Source organism: Balaenoptera musculus, chromosome 11 (assembly GCF_009873245.2).
Source record: "Balaenoptera musculus isolate JJ_BM4_2016_0621 chromosome 11, mBalMus1.pri.v3, whole genome shotgun sequence".
Lineage (NCBI taxonomy): Eukaryota > Metazoa > Chordata > Mammalia > Artiodactyla > Balaenopteridae > Balaenoptera > Balaenoptera musculus.
This window is the reverse complement of record NC_045795.1, coordinates 47,261,783-47,276,584: the sequence shown is the minus strand read 5'-3', so window position 1 is coordinate 47,276,584 and position 14,802 is coordinate 47,261,783. Positions and strand designations below refer to the sequence as shown.

Here is a 14,802-nt window from a genome sequence, read left to right as displayed (position 1 = left end):
TGTTAGTTTCTGCTTTATAACAAAGTGAATCAGTTATATATATATACATATGTTCCCATATCTCTTCCTTCTTACATCTCCCTCCCTCCCACCCTCCCTATCCCACCCCTCTAGGTGGTCACAAAGCACCGAACTGATCTCCCTGTGCTATGTGGCTGCTTCCCACTAGCTATCTATTTTACCTTTGGTAGTGTATATATGTCCATGCCACTCTCTCACTTTGTCACAGCTTACCCTTCCCCCTCCCCATATCCTCAAGTCCATTCACTAGTAGGTCTGTGTCTTTATTCCCGTCTTACCACTAGGTTCTCCATGACCTTTTTTTTTTCCCTTAGATTCCATATATATGTGTTAGAATACGGTATTTGTTTTTCTCTTTCTGACTTACTTCACTCTGTATGACACACTCTAACTCCATCCACCTCACTACAAATAACTCCATTTCGTTTCTTTTTATGACTGAGTAATATTCCATTGTATATATGTGCCACATCTTCTTTATCCATTCATCCAATGATGGACACTTAAGTTGCTTCCATGTCCTGGCTATTGTAAATAGAGCTGCAATGAACATTTTGGTACATGACTCTTTTTGAATTATGGTTTTCTCAGGGTTTATGCCCAGTAGTGGGATTGCTGGGTCGTAAGGTAGTTCTATTTTTAGTTTTTTAAGGAACCTCCATACTGTTCTCCATAGTGGCTGTATCAATTTACATTCCCACCAATAGTGCAAGAGGATTCCCTTTTCTCCACACCCTCTCCAGCATTTATTGTTTGCAGATTTTCTGATGATGGCCAATCTGACTCGTGTGAGATGATACCTCAATGTAGTTTTGATTTGCACTTCTCTAATGATTAGTGATATTGAATATTCTTTCATGTGTTTGTTGGCAACCTGTATCTCTTCTTTGGAGAAATGTCTATTTAGGTCTTCTGCCCATTTTCGGATTGGGTTGTTTGGTTTTTTTTGTTATTGAGCTGCACGAGCTGCTTGTAAATCTTGGAGATTAATCCTTTGTCAGTTGCTTCATTTGCAAATATTTTCTCCCATTCTGAGGGTTGTCTTTTGTTCTTCTTTATGGTTTCCTTTGCTGTGCAAAAGCTTTTAAGTTTCATTAGGTCCCATTAGTTTATTTCTGTTTTTATTTCCATTTCTCTAGGAGCTGGGTCAAAAAGGATCTTGCTGTGATTTATATCATATAGTGTTCTGCCTATGTTTTCCTCTAAGAGTTTGATAGTGTCTGGCCTTACATTTAGGTCTTTAATCCATTTTGAGTTTATTTTTGTGTATGGTGTTAGGGAGTGTTCTAATTTCATACTTTTACATGTACCTGTCCAGTTTTCCCAGCACCACTTACTGAAGAGGCTATCTTTTCTCCACTGTATATGCTTGCCTCCTTTATCAAATATAAGGTGACCATATGTGCGTGGGTTTATCTCTGGGCTTTCTATCCTGTTCCATTGATCTATATTTCTGTTTTGCAGAGAAAGCTTTCGACAAAATTCAACACCCATTTATGATAAAAGCCCTGCAGAAAGTAGGCATAGAGGGAAATTTCCTCAACATAATAAAGGCCATATATGACAAACCCACAGCCAACATTATCCCCAATGGTGAAAAACTGAAACCATTTCCACTAAGATCAGGAACAAGACAAGGTTGCCCACTCTCACCACTATTATTCAACATAGTTTTGGAAGTTTTAGCCACAGCAAACAGAGAAGAAAAAGAAATAAAAGAAATCCAAATCAGAAAAGAAGAAGTAAAGCTGTCACTGTTTGCACATGACATGATACTATACATAGAGAATCCTAAAGATGCTACCAGAAAACTACTAGAGCTAATCAATGAATTTGGGAAAGTAGCAGGATACAAAATTAATGCACAGAAATCTCTTGCATTCCTATACACTAATGATGAAAAATCTGAAAGTGAAATTAAGAAAACACTCCCGTTTACCATTGCAACAAAAAGAATAAAATATCTAGGAATAAACCTACCTAAGGAGACAAAAGACCTGTATGCAGAAAATTATAAGACACTGATGAAAGAAATTAAAGATGATACAAATAGATGGAGAGATATACCATGTTCCTGGATTGGAAGAATCAACATTGTGAAAATGACTCTACTACCCAAAGCAATCTACAGATTCAATGCACTCCCTATCAAACTACCACTGGCATTTTTCACAGAACTAGAACAAAAAATTTCACAATTTGTAATGAAACACAAAAGACCCCGAATAGCCAAAGCAATCTTGAGAACGAAAAATGGAGCTGGAGGAATCAGGCTCCCTGACTTCAGACTATACTACAAAGCTACAGTAATCAAGACAGTATAGTACTGGCACAAAAACAGAAATATAGATCAATGGTGCAATTTTAAAAGGGATTTGTTGTTTAACTTTCTTCTTCTGATATTTCATTGTTAGTGAAAAGAAATGCAACCAATTTCTGTATGTTAATCTTGTATCCTGCTACCTTGCTGAATTCATTGATCAGTTCTAGTAATTTTTGTGTGGAATCTTTAGGGTTTTCTATATGTGTATATGCATCATATCATCTGCATATAATGACAATTTCACTTCTTCCCTTCCAATTTGGATACCTTTAATTTCCTTCTCTTGTCTGACTGCTGTGGCTCAGAAATTTTATACTATGTTGAATAGAAGTCATGAGAGTGGGTATCCTTGTCTTGTTCCTTGAATTTAGTGGGAAGGCTTTCAACTTTTCACCACTGAGTATTATGCTGGTTGTATTTTTGTCATAAATAGGTTTTATTATTCTGAATTATACTCTATACCCACTTTGGTTAGAGTATTTTTCATGAAAGGATGTTGAATTTTATCAGATGCTTTTACAGCATCTATTGAAATGATCATGTGGTTTTTGTCTTTTCTTTTGTTGATAATGGTGTATCACATTGATTGATTTACATATGTGGAACCATCCTTGTGACCCTGGGATGAATCCAGCTTGATCATCGTATGTGAAAAAGGAGTTTTATGTGTTGTTGGATTTGGTTTACTAATATTTTGTTGAGGACTTTTGCATCTATATCCATCAAAGATATTGGCCTATAATTTTATTTTTTGGTAGTGTCTTTGTCTGGTTTTAGTATCAGGGTTATGGTGGCTTCATAGAATGACTGCGTGAGTGTTCCCTTCTTTTCAGTCTTTTGGAAGATTCTGAGAAGGATTGGTATATATTCTTCTTTGTATGTTTATAGAATTCCCCAGTGGAGCCATGTGGTCCTGGACTTTTGTTTGCAGGGAGGTTTTGTTTTGTTTCTTTTAATTATTATTACAGATTCTATTTCACTTCTAGTGATTGGTCTGTTCAATTATCTATTTCCTTTTGCTTCAGTTTTGGCAGGCTCTATGTGTCTAGAACGTGTCCATTTCTTCTAGGTTGTCCAATTTGTTAACATATAATTGTTCATAGTATTCTCTTTTATTTTTTATGTTTTTGGGTATTTCTGTGGTATTGGTTGTTATTTCTTTTCCTTCATTTTCTTATTTTCTTTCTTTGGGTCCTCTATCTTTCCTTCTTGTTGAGTTCCTCACTTTGTTAATGTGGTGTTTCACAGTGATTGATTTGTGTATTTGAACCATTCTTGCATCCCTGAGATAAATCCCACTTGATGAAGATGTATGATCCTTTTAATGTATTGTTAAATACGGTTTGCTAATATTTTCTTGAGAATTTTGCATTTATGTTCATCAGTGATATTGGTCAGTAGTCTTTTTTATTATATCTTTGTCTGGCTTTGGTATAGTGTGATATTGGCCTTTTAGAATGTGTTCAGAAGTGTTCCTTTCTCTGAAACTTTTTGGAATAGTTTGTGAAGGATAGGTGCTAACTCTTTTCTAAATGTTTGGTAGAATTTACCTGTGAAGCACCTGGTCCTGGACTTTAGTTTGTTGGATTTTTTTATTACTATTTTAATTTAATTACTGGTAATTTGTCTGTTCATGTTTTCTATTTTTTCCTGGTTCAGTCTTGGGAGATTCTACATTTCTTGGAATTTGTCCATTACTTCTTAGTTGTCCATTTTATTGGCATACAATCATTTATAGAACTCTCTCATGATTCTTTGTATTTCTGTGGTGTTTGTAACCTTTCATTTTTCATTTCTGATTTTATTGATATGAACCCTCTGTCTTTTTCTAATTTTTTTCATAGTGAATCTGGCTAAAGGTTTATCAATTTTGTTTATCTTTTCAAGACAATTGCTCTTAGATTCACGGATCTTTTTTATTGTTTTGTCTTGGGTTTTTTTAAATCTCTATTTCATTTATTTCTCCTCTGATCTTTATGTTTTCTTTCCTTCTGCTAACTTTTGGTTTTCTTCATTCTTCTTTTTCAAATTCCGTTAGGTGTAAGGTTAAGTTGGGTTTTTTGTTGTTTTTTTTGGGGGGGGGGTTGTTTGTTAGGTTTTGGTTTTGGGTGGGTTTTTTTTTTAATTTTTTCTTGTTTCCTAAGGTAGGCTTGTATTGCTATAAACTTCAATCTTTGAACTGCTTTTGCTGCATCCCATAGATTTTGGACTGTTGTGTTTCATTTTCGTTTGTCTACAAGTATTTTTTTATTTCCTCTTTGATTTCTTCAGTAATCCATTTGTTGTGTAGTAGCATATTGTTTAGCCTTCATGTGTTTGTGTATTTTGCAGTTTTTTTCTTGTACTTGTTTCTAGTCTCATAACATTATGGTCAGAAAATACGCTTGATATGATTTCATTTTTCTTAAATTTACTGAGACTTATTTTGTTGCCTAACATGTGATCTATCCTGGAGAATGTTCCATGTATGCTTGAAAGGAATGTGTATGCTTCTGCTTTTGGATGGAGTGTTTTATGTATATCTATTAAGTCTATTTGGTCTAGTGTGTCATTTAAGACCAGTGTTTCCTTATTGATTTTTTGTCTGGATGATCTCTCCATTGATGTAAGTGGAGTGTTAAAGTCCTTTGCTATTATTGTGCTACTGTCAATTTCTCTAATTATGTTTGTTAATATTTGCTTTATGTATTTAGGTATTTATGTTGGGTGCTTATATATTTAAAATTGTTATATCTTCTTCTTGGCCCTCAATCATTGTAAAATTCTTCTGTCTTTTTACAGCCTTTGTTTTAAATTCTATTTTTTCTGATATAATTATTGCTACTCCAGCTTTCTTTTCATTTCCATTTGCATGGAATACCTTTTCCATCCCCTCACTTTTAGTCTGTGTGTGTCTTTAGATTTGAAATGAGTGTCTTGTAGGCAGCATATATGTGGATCTTGCTTTTTTTATCTATTCATCCACTCTGTGTCTTTTGATTAGAGCATTTGGTCCATGTACATTTAAAGTAATTATTGATAGGTATGTACTTATTGCCATTTTGTTAATTGTTTTGTGGTTGTTGTTGTAGTTATTTTTGTGTTCTTTCTTCTTTTGTTCTCTTCACCTGTGGCTTGAGGACTATCTTTAGTGTTATGTTGGGATTCTTTTCTATTTTTTGTGTGTGTCTATCATAGATTTTTGTTTTGTTATTACCATGAGGTTTATATACAGCTATATGCACATATATATACACACAGATATACATTTTTTAAATTTTAAGTTGCTGATCTCAATTTAAATTGCATTTTAACAATCCTGCAATCTAAGTTCCCTGTTTTTGACATCATATTTTACATCTTTTTTGTTTTGTGTACCCCTTAATTACTTATTGCTGGCCAAATGCTTTTATTGCTTTTGTCTTTTAACCTTCCTACTATCTTTGTACATGTATATTTACCTTTACCAGTGAGCCTTTTCCTTTTGTAATTTTTCTGTTTTTAGTTGTGGCCCTTTTCACTTGGAGAAGTCCCTTTATCATTTCTTTTTTTTTTTAAACATCTTTATTGAAGTATAATTGCTTTACAATGGTGTGTTAGTTTCTGCTTTATAACAAAGTGAATCAGTTATACATATACATATGTTCCCATATCTCTTCCCTCTTGCATCTCTCTCCCTCCCACCCTCCCCATCCCACCCCTCTAGGTGGTCACAAAGCACCGAGCTGATCTCCCTGTGCTATGTGGCTGCTTCCCACTAGCTATCTATTTTACATTTGGTAGTGTATATATGTCCATGACACTCTCTCACCCTGTCACATCTCACCCCTCCCCCTCCCCATATCCTCAAGTCCATTCTCTAGTAGGTCTGTGTCTTTATTCCCGTCTTGCCACTAGGTTCTTCATGGCCTTTTTTTTTTCCTTAGATTCCATATATATGTGTTAGCATACTGTATTTGTTTTCCTCTTTCTGACTTACTTCACTCTGTATGACACACTCTAACTCCATCCACCTCATTACAAATACCTCCATTTCATTTCTTTTTATGGCTGAGTAATATTCCATTGTATATATGTGCCACATCTTCTTTATCCATTCGTCTGTCGATGGACATTTAGGTTGCTTCCATGTCCTGGCTATTGTAAATAGAGCTGCAATGAACATTTTGGTACATGACTCTTTTTGAACTATGGTTTTCTCAGGGTATATGCCCAGTAGTGGGATTGCTGGGTCGTATGGTAGTTCTATTTGTAGTTTTTTAAGGAACCTCCATACTGTTCTCCATAGTGGCTGTATCAATTTACATTCCCACCAACAGTGCAAGAGTGTTCCCTTTCCTCCACACCCTCTCCAGCATTTATTGTTTCTAGATTTTTTGATGATGGCCATTCTGACCAGTGTGAGATGATATCTCATTGTAGTTTTGATTTGCATTTCTCTAATGATTAATGATGTTGAGCATTCTTTCATGTGTCTGTTGGCAATCTGTATATCTTCTTTGGAGAAATGTCTATTTAGGTCTTCTGCCCATTTTTGGATTGGGTTGTTTGTTTTTTTGTTATTGAGCTGCATGAGCTGCTTGTAAATCTTGGAGATTAATCCTTTGTCAGTTGCTTCATTTGCAAATATTTTCTCCCATTCTGAGGGTTGTCTTTTGGTCTTGTTTATGGTTTCCTTTGCTGTGCAAAAGCTTTTAAGTTTCATTAGGTCCCATTTGTTTGTGTTCTTATTTCCATTTCTCTGGGAGCTGGGTCAAAAAGAATCTTGCTGTGATGTATGTCATAGAGTGTTCTGCCTATGTTTTCCTCTAAGAGTTTGATAGTGTCTGGCCTTACACTTAGGTCTTTAATCCATTTTGAGTTTATTTTTGTGCATGGTGTCAGGGAGTGTTCTAATTTCATACTTTTAGATGTATCTGTCCAATTTTCCCAGCACCACTTATTGAAGAGGCTGTCTTTTCTCCACTGTATATGCTTGCCTCCTTTATCAAATATAAGGTGACCATACGTGCATGGGTTTATCTCTGGGCTTTCTATCCTGTTCCATTGATCTATATTTCTGTTTTTGTGCCAGTACCAAACTGTCTTTATTACTGTAGCTTTGTAATATAGTTTGAAGTCAGGGAATCTGATTGCCCCAGCTCCATTTTTCGTTCTCAAGATTGCTTTGGCTATTCGGGGTCTTTTGTGTTTCATTACAAATTGTGAAATTTTTTGTTCTGGTTCTGTGAAAAATGCCAGTGGTAGTTTGATAGGGATTGCATTGAATCTGTAGATTGCTTTGGGTAGTAGAGTCATTTTCACAATGTTGATTCTTCCAATCCAGGAACATGGTATATCTCTCCATCTATTTGTATCATCTTTAATTTCTTTCATCAGTGTCTTATAATTTTCTGCATACAGGTCTTTTGTCTCCTTAGGTAGGTTTATTCCTAGATATTTTATTCTTTTTGTTGCAATGGTAAACGGGAGTGTTTTCTTAATTTCACTTTCAGATTTTTCATCATTAGTGTATAGGAATGCAAGAGATTTCTGTGCATTAATTTTGTATCCTGCTACTTTCCCAAATTCATTGATTAGCTCTAGTAGTTTTCTGGTAGCATCTTTAGGATTCTCTATGTATAGTATCATGTCATCTGCAAGTAGTGACAGCTTTACTTCTTCTTTTCCGATTTGGATTCCTTTTATTTCTTTTTCTTCTCTGATTGCAGTGGCTAACACTTCCAAAACTATGTTGAATAATAGTGGTGAGAGTGGGCAACCTTGTCTTGTTCCTGATATTAGTGGAAATGGTTTCAGTTTTTCACCACTGAGGACAGTGTTGGCTGTGGGTTTGTCATATATGGCCTTTATTATGTTGAGGAAATTTCCCTCTATGCCTACTTTCTGCAGGGCTTTTATCATAAATCGGTGTTGAATTTTGTCAAAAGCTTTCTCTGCATCTATTGAGATGATCATATGGTTTTTCTCCTTCAATTTGTTAATATGGTGTATCACATTGATTGATTTGCGTATATTGAAGAATCCTTGCATTCCTGGGATAAACCCTACTTGATCATGGTGTATGATCCTTTTAATGTGCTGTTGGATTCTGTTTGCTAGTATTTTGTTGAGGATTTTTGCATCTATGTTCATCAGTGACATTGGCCTGTAGTTTTCTTTCTTTGTGACATCTTTGTCTGGTTTTGGTATCAGGGTGATGGTGGCCTCGTAGAATGAGTTTGGGAGTGTTCCTCCCTCTGCAATATTTTGGAAGAGTTTGAGAAGGATGTGTTAGCTCTTCTCTAAATGTTTCCTAGAATTCACCTGTGAAGCCATCTGGTCCTGGCCTTTTGTTTGTTGGAAGGCTTTTAATCACAGTTTCAATTTCAGTGCTTGTGATTGGTCTGTTCATATTTTCTATTTCTTCCTGGTTCAGTCTCAGCAGGTTGTTCATTTCTAAGAATTTGTCTATTTCTTCCAGGCTGTCCATTTTATTGGCATAGAGTTGCTTGTAGTAATCTCTCATGATCTTTTGTATTTCTGCAGTGTCAGTGGTTAGTTCTCCTTTTTCATTTCTAATTCTATTGATTTGAGTCTTCTCCCTTTTTCTCTTGATGAGTCTGGCTAATGGTTTATCAATTTTGTTTATCTTCTCAAAGAACCAGCTTTCAGTTTCATTGATTTTTGCTATTGTTTCCTTCATTTCTTTTTCATTTATTTCTGACCTGATCTTTATGATTTCTTTCCTTCTGCTAGCTTTGAGGTTTTATGGCTCTTCTTTCTCTAATTGCTTTAGGTGCAAAGTTAGGTTGTTTATTCAAGATGTTTCCTGTTTCTTGAGGTAGGCTTGTATAGCTATAAACTTCCCTCTTAGCACTGCTTTTGCTGCATCCCATAGGTTTTGGGTCGTCGTGTCTCCATTGTCATTTGTTTCTAGGTATTTTTTGATTTCCCCTTTGATTTCTTCAGTGATCACTTCGTTATTAAGTAGTGTATTGTGTAGCCTCCATGTGTTTGTATTTTTTACACATCTTTTCCTGTAATTGATATCTAGTCTCATAGCGTTGTGGTTGGAAAAGATACTTGATACGATTTCAATTTCCTTAAATTTACCAAGGCTTGATTTGTGACCCAAGATATGATCTATCTTGGAGAATGTTCCATGAGCACTTGAGAAAAATGTGTATTCTGTTGTTTTTGGATGGAATGTCCTATAAATATCAATTAAGTCCATCTTGTTTAATGTATCATTTAAAGCTTGTGTTTCCTTATTTATTTTCATTTTCGATGATCTGTCCATTGGTGAAAGTGGGGTGTTAAAGTCCCCTACTATGATTGTGTTGCTGTCGATTTTCCCTTTTATGGCTGTTAGTATTTGCCTTATGTATTGAGGTGCTCCTATGTTGGGTGCATAAATATTTACAATTGTTATACCTTCCTCTTGGATTGATCCCTTGATCATTATATAGTGTCCTTCTCTGTCTCTTGTAATAGTCTTTATTTTAAAGTCTATTTTGTCTGATATGAGAATTGCTACTCCAGCTTTCTTTTGATTTCCATTTGCATGGAATATCTTTTTCCATCCCCTCACTTTCAGTCTGTATGTGTCTCTAGGTCTGAAGTGGGTCTCTTGTAGACAGCATATATATGGGTCTTGTTTTCGTATCCATTCAGCCAGTCTGTGTCTTTTGATGGGAGCATTTAATCCATTTACATTCAAGGTAATTATCGATATGTATGTTCCTATTCCTATTTTCTTAAATGTTTTGGGTTTGCTATTGTAGGTGTTTTCCTTCTCTTGTGTTTCTTGCCTAGAGAAATTCCTTTATCATTTGTTCTAAAGTTGGTTTGGTGGTGCTGAACTCTCTCAGCTTTTGCTTGTCTGTAAAGGTTTTAATTTCTCCATCACATCTGAATGAGATCCTTGCTGGGTAGAGTAATCTTGGTTGTAGGTTTTTCTCCTTCATCACTTTAAGTATATCCTGCCACTCCCTTCTGGCTTGCAGAGTTTCTGCTGAAAGATCAGATGTTCACCTTATGGGGATTCCCTTGTTTGTTATTTGTTGTTTTTTCCTTGCTGCTTTTAATATGTTTTCTTTATATTTAATTTTTGACAGTTTGATTAATATGTGTCTTGGCGTGTTTCTCCTTGGATTTATCCTGTATGGGACTCTCTGTGCTTCCAGGACTTGATTAACTATTTCCTTTCCCATATTAGGGAAGTTTTCAACTATAATCTCTTCAAATATTTTCTCAGTCCCTTTCTTTTTCTCTTCTTCTTCTGGGACCCCTATAATTCGAATGTTGGTGCGTTTAATGTTGTCCCAGAGGTCTCTGAGTCTGTCCTCACTTCTTTTCATTCTTTTTTCTTTATCCTGCTCTGCAGTAGTTATTTCCAGCATTTTATCTTCCAGGTCACTTATCCGTTCTTCTGCCTCAGTTATTCTGCTATTGATCCCATCTAGAGTATTTTTAATTTCATTTATTGTGTTTTTCATCGTTGCTTGGTTCCTCTTTAGTTCTTCTACGTCCTTGTTAAATGTTTCTTGCATTTTGTCTATTCTATTTCCAAGATTTTGGATCATCCTTACTATCATTATTCTGAATTCTTTTTCAGGTAGACTACCTATTTCCTCTTCATTTGTTAGGTCTGGTGTGTTTTGACCCTGCTCCTTCATCTGCTGTGTGTTTTTCTGTCTTCTCATTTTGCTTATCTTACTGTGTTTGGGGTCTCCTTTTCACAGGCTGCAGGTTCATAGTTCCCATTGTTTTTGGTATCTGTCCCCAGTGGCTAAGGTTGGTTCAGTGGGTTGTGTAGGCCTCCTGGTGGAGGGAACTAGTGCCTGAGTTCTGGTGGATGAGGCTGGATCTTGTGTTTCTGGTGGGCACGTCCACCTCTGGCGGTGTATTTTGGGGTGTCTGTGGCCTTATTATGATTTTAGGCAACCTCTCTGGTAATGGATGGGGCTGTGTTCCTGTCTTGCTAGTTGTTTGGCATAGGGTGTCCAGCACTGTAGCTTGCTGGTCGTTGAGTGAAGCTGGGTCTTGATGTTGAGATGTAGATCTCTGAGAGATTTTCGCCGTTTGGTATTATGTGGAGCTGGGAGGTCTCTTGTGGACCAGTGTCCTGAAGTTGGCTCTCCCACCTCAGAGGCACAGCCCTGATGCCTGGCTGGAGCACCAAGAGCCTTTCATCCACACGGCTCAGAGTAAAAGGGAGAAAAAATAGAAAGAAAGAAAGAAAGAGGATATAATATAGTGAAGTAAAATAAAGCTATTATAAAGCAAAGCTATACAGACAAAATATCACCCAGAAACATATACATATACACTCACAAAAAAAGGAAAAGGGGAAAAATTAATATATCCTGCTCCCAAAGTCCACCTCCTGAATTTGGGGTGATTTGTTGTCTATTCAGGTATTCAACAGATGCAGGCACATCAAGTTGTTTGTGGAGTTTTAATCTGCTGCTTCTGAGGCTGCTGGGAGAGATTTCCCTTTCTCTTCTTTGTTCGCACAGCTCCCGGGTTCAGCTTTGGATTTGGACCCGCCTCTACGTGTACGTCGCCTGAGGGCGTCTGTTCCCCACCCAGACAGAACGGGGTTAAAGGAGCAGCTGCTTCAGGGCCTCTGGCTCATTCAGGCTGGGGGGAGGGAGGGGTATGGATGCGGGGCGAGCGTGCAGCGGCAGAGGCCGGTGTGACTTTGCACCAGCCTGAGGCACGCCGTGCGTTTTCCCAGGAAAGTTGTCCCTGGATCACGGGACACTGGCAGTGACGGGCTGCACCGGCTCCTGGGAGGGGCGGTGTGGAGAGTGACCTGTGCTCGCACACAGGCTTTTTGATGGCGGCAGCAGCCACCTTAGCGTCTCACGCCCATCTCTGGGGCCCGCGCTGATCGCCGCGGCTCGCGCCCGTCTCTGGAGTTCGTTTAGGTGGCGCTCTGAATCCCCTCTCCTTGCGCACCGCGAAACAAAGAGGCAAGAAAAAATCTCTTGCCTCTTAGGCAGCTGCAGACTTTTTCCCGGTCTCCCTCCCAGCCAGCTGTGGTGCGCTCACCCCTTCAGGCTGTGTTCACGCCGCCAACCCTAGTCCTCTCCCTGCGATCCGACCAAAGCCCGAGCCTCAGCTCCCAGCCCCGCCCGCCCCGGCTGGGGAGCAGACAAGCCTCTCAGGCTGGTGAGTGCTGCTCGGCCGAGCCTCTGTGCGGGATTCTCTCCATTTTGCCCTCCGCACCCCTGTGGCTGCGCTCTCCTCCGTGACTCCGAAGCTTCCCCCCTCTGCCACCCGCAGTCTCTGCCCGTGAAGGGGCTTTCTAGTGCATGGAAACCTTTCCTCCTTCACGGCTCCCTCCCACTGGTGCAGGTCCCATCCCTATTCTTTTGTCTCTGTTATTTCTTTTTTCTTTTGCCCTACCCCAGTACGTGGGGAGTTTCTTGCCTTTTGGGAGGTCTGAAGTTTTCTGCCAGCTTTCAGTGGGTGTTCTGTAGGAGCAGTTCCACGTGTAGATGTATTTCTAATGTATCTGTGGGAAGGAAGGTGATCTCTACGTCTTACTCTTCCACCATCTTCTCTCCTCCCAGACCCTTTTATTCTATCATTTCTTGTAAAGCTGGTTTGGTGGTGCTGAACTCTTTGAGCTTTTGCTTGTCTGTAAAATTCTTCCTCTCCATCAAATCTGAATGAGAGCCTTGCCAAGTAGAATATCTTGGTTGTAAGTTTTTCCCTTTCATTATTTTAACTATATCATGCCACTCCCTTCTGGCCTGCAGTTTCTGCTGAAAAGTCAGCTGATAGTCTTATGAGAGTTCCATTGTATGTAACTTCTTGCTTTTTTTTTTTTTTGCTGCTTTTAAAATTCTTTCTTTATCTCTAATTTTTGCCATTTTGATTACAATTGTCTTGTTGTGGTCCTCTTTGGGGTGATCCTGTTTGGAACTCTCTGTGCTTCCTGAACCTGGATACCTATTTCCTTTCCCAGGTTCAGGGAGTTCTTCAAATATGTTTTCTGCCCCTTTCTCTCTCTTCTTCTTCTGGTACCCCTATACCCTGTAATGTGAATGTTAGCATGTTTGACGTTGTCTCAGATGTCTCTTAACCTATCCTCATTCCTTTTTTTTTCTTTTTTCTCCCCAGCTTCAGTGATTTCCACTACTCTGTCTTCCAGCTCACTGATCTGTTCCTCTACATCATCCAATCTACTGTTGATTCCTTTTAGTGTTTTCTTCATGTCAGTTATTGTATTCTTCATCTCTGTTTGGTTCTTCTTTATATTTTCTAACTCTTTGTTAAAACTTCTGCTTCTCACTCTGTTCGTTCAATCTTTTCCTCACTTCTTTGATCATCTTTACCATCAATCATTACCTTGAACTCTTTATTGGATAGATTGCCTCTCTCTACTTCACTTAGTTCTTCTTCTGGGGTTTTATCATGTTTCTTCTTTGGGAACATGTTCCTCTGTCACCTCGTTTTGTCTAGTTTTCTGTTTTTATTTCTATGTATTTGGTAGGTTTCTTAAATTTCCTGACTTTAGAGAAGTAGCCTTTTGTAGGAAACATCCTATGCATCCCGGCAGCACACTCCCCTCTGTCAGCAGAGCTATGTGCTCTAGGGTTGCCCCCTATGTGGGCTGCATGGGTCTTCTTTTGTGGCAGGCTGAGTACTGTGAGTGCTCTGGTAGGTGTGTCTGGCCCCCGGTCTAGTTGGTTGCCTGTCAGCTGCTGGTTGTTGGGGCTTGGTCATGACACAACTGACTGCTGAGCCGCTGGGGGTGACATGGCTAGTGATGGCCCATTGGTGGTGGAGCTGTGGGTCCTGGGGTGGGTGTTGTGGAGCCTGTGTTCCCGTGTCTAGTGTTGGCCTGCTTTGGGGCTGATTCCTGACACAGCTGTCTGTGGGTTCTGAGGTTTCCCAAAGCTGTTGCTGGCCCACTGGTGAGTGGGACTGGATTCCAGGGTAGCTGGCTTAGGGGCCCAAGATTTCTCAGAACTGGTTTTGGTCTATTGGTGGGCAGGGCCCAGGCCCAGGAGGTCCTAGGGCTGATGTAGGCTTGCTGATGGGTTGGCTGGATCCTGACAAGGCAGGCTGTAAGGTTTCAGTGGTTGTGGTACTGGTATCTGCCCACTAGTTTGTGGGACCAGATCACAGTGTAGCTGGCTGGAAGACCTGAGGGTCCCTGGTCTAGTGCTTGTGCATTGGTGTATGGGGCTGGTTTCTGGGCCCTCTGGTGGACAGGGCCTTGTTCCATGGCAGCTGTGGGCTCAGGGGGTCTTATGGAAACTGGCCTGCTGATGAGTGGAGCTATGTCTTCTCCTGACTATCTGCTTGATCTGAGGCTTCCCAACACTGGCTTCTACAGGCTGGTGAGCAGGGGTGGCGCCAGTCCTGGTGCTGATAAGCTGGAGGGAGGACTCCACAGTGGCACTTGCAACAACAGTGTCCACATGGTAGAACGAGCTCCCCAAAGTGGCCACCGTCAATGTCCATGTCCCCAGGGG

At 39.2% G+C, this 14,802-nt stretch overlaps 1 protein-coding gene across 2 annotated transcripts in view; it reads left to right on the top strand.

The window, feature by feature from the left end:
* Positions 1 to 14,802, top strand: part of NEK10 (NIMA related kinase 10) — a 306,143-nt gene that overhangs the window by 195,078 nt on the left and 96,263 nt on the right. The window lies entirely within an intron of this gene.